General features: G+C 37.5%; 1 pseudogene; it reads left to right on the plus strand.

The window, feature by feature from the left end:
• The first annotated feature begins 624 nt into the window (after positions 1-624).
• LOC118040147 (xanthohumol 4-O-methyltransferase-like) overlaps positions 625-2,798 on the plus strand; it is an 18,663-nt pseudogene continuing 16,489 nt past the window's right edge.

Here is a 2,798-nt window from a genome sequence, read left to right on the forward strand (position 1 = left end):
TTTACAAGCCCAATTCTCTTTCCCAATGACTTTGAAACCATCTGGCTGAGACATGTTTTCCTCTTCCAAATCCCCATGTAGGAAAGGTAGTTTTTCACATCAAGTTGGGCCAATTCCAAATCAAACTGTGCAACCAAGGCTAGCAGAATACGGATTGATGAATGCTTAACAATTGGAAAGAATACCTCATTATAATCTATCCACCCCTTCTGAGCATAGCCTTTTGCTACTAATCTTGCTTTGAAACGAATGTTGTCTTTTCCAGGATTACCTTCCTTCTTGGCATATACCCACTTGCAACCAATTGTCTTTTTTTCCTTAGGGACTTGTACCAAATCCCAAGTTTGATTCTTGTAGAGAGATTTCATCTGTTCATCCATTGCCTCTTTCCATTTTGCACTTTCTATACTCTATACTGCTTCTTTGTAGGTGTAAGGGATTCCATCATCAATCACTGGAAGCGCATAAGCCACCATATTACAATACCGAGTAGGTTTCTTAATAACTTGTTTTGGTTTACTCGTTGCAATGGATTCTTGTTATGTGGTTGCTGGAGTTTTTGCATCCTCTTCATCTAAATCTGAATCTCCTTTAGTAAGGGTTGTCTGAACAGTTTTTATAGGAATGGTTGAAGTCTTAAACTTCACCTGTTGTGCATCACCGACTGTTTTTCATTCTCTTGTGATTTCTCTTGCTGTAACATGCCAAACTCATCAAAAGTCTCTACTCATATAGATCTTGAATTTTGACATAGTAGTTAGTCAATATACCCACCACAAGTGATTCGCCTAAGTTGTTGTTTGATGCATGGCATAAGTTCTTCATACAACTTCTTAAACTAAAGGAACCCATGAAGAAATATTTTAATATTATATTGGTATCCCTAGCCTCACCAAAGCGCAAGATATATAGTATTAATTCGAAAAAGAAATCTGTTGTATATAAGTTGCAATATACATATTTTCTTTCTTTGTATCCTTCATAATTTCAGGCATTAACTCACCTAGCACGGACATTTCTTATGTTGCTCGTATCATGAGATATTTGGTCAGAAAAGAAATTTTTTACTGCACACCCCCCATCAGATGGAGGAGAAAACACTCTTTGGGCTGAATCCAAATATCAAGATTGATAATGCATGACTCTGAACGAAGCGTCGTTTCTATAATAAGCATGCAAAACAATCCATGCTTCGTAGCACCGTGGCGTTGCTTGAGCCAATGTATCAAAGAAGGTGGAACCGCTTTCTCGAAGGCTCATGGCTGTGAACTGTGGGATCTTGCTTCTCGAAATCCTGAGGTCAACGGGATTTTCAATGAGGGCATGGCATGCACATCAAAGATCGTGATGAGGGCAATTTTATCACATTACAAAGATGGTTTCAACAATATTAGATCATTGGTGGATGCTGCTGGTGTATTGGAGGACACGTAGCAGAGATTGTCAGGGCCTACCCACACATTAAAGAATAAACTTGGATCTGCCACATGTTGTAGCAACAGCACCAAAATATGTTGCAGAAATATGTTTGACGCTATTCCTAATGCTGATGCAATTGTCAGGGCCTACCCACACATTAAAGGAATAAACTTGGATCTGCCACATGTTGTAGCAACAGCACCAAAATATGAAGGAGTTTCCCATGTTGCAGGAAATATGTTAGACGCTATTCCTAATGCTGATGCAATTTTCATGAAGGTCAGTGCTCTGTTAGAAATTTTATTGGGGCTCAAATTAATATAACGAGAGATAATTCATCAAAAAAACAACGATAGATATCCTTTTCTTGAGCATGAATTTTACATATGCTTATTCTTTCTCTTTTTTTGTATTTTTGCAGCGGATATTGCATGATTGGAACGATGAATCATGCGTTGAAATTTTGAGAAATTGCAAGATAGCAATACCTGAAAAAACTGGAAAGCTTATCATAGCTGATATAGTTCTAAAAACAGATGATCATTGTGATAAATTTGATGATATAAGAATGGCAATGGATTTAGTGATGTTTGCACTCACTTGTGGGAAGGAGAGAACTGAGCAAGAATGGAAGAAATTATTAGAGGAAGGAGGCTTCTCCCGCTATAAAATCATCAAGATCCCAGCTTTGGAATCTATTATCGAGGCTTATCCAGAGTGAAATATCAATTTGTTATAGTCAGAATAATATCTTAAATAAGAAAACTACGTACGCCTGCGATGCAGCAGTCAATAATAATATTAGGCATAACAATCCGACCCATGTAACGCCTTTCCCTAAAACTGTATTCATAGATTCTTAAAGCCTTATAATATATTATTGATTATGATGGTCGCTTGTGGTTGTAATCTATAGAAACTAGATGATTATATATATGTTTTATAGTAAAGGAGGTATTTTCTGGATTAGTCCTTACGTAAGCGAGACTCGATCCACCACTCAGCGCCCGATCACGCCTGGCCTTGGATCGATTCCAAGAACCAGACTCTTTGAATCTATTAACAATCAATATGCAATATTACACGAAGAAAAAGAACATTTCGATGGTGAGAATTGAACTTCTAACTTAATGAGTTAGAAGCACATTCTCCTATAGTTGCTACACCACAAATCATTGATGGTAGAAAATAATATTATGATAACAATGGTAATGGATTTAGTGATGTTGGCACACTACACCGGTGGGAAGGAGAGAGCTTGATCAAGAACGGTAGAAATTATTTAGAGGAAAGAGGTTTCCCTCGTGATGAGGTCCTATTTTTTCCCTTGGGCTTGAAGGTTGGGATCGAGTTTGTGGTAAAGTCATTAATATTCTAGT

This window comes from Populus alba, chromosome 13 (assembly GCF_005239225.2).
Source record: "Populus alba chromosome 13, ASM523922v2, whole genome shotgun sequence".
Lineage (NCBI taxonomy): Eukaryota > Viridiplantae > Streptophyta > Magnoliopsida > Malpighiales > Salicaceae > Populus > Populus alba.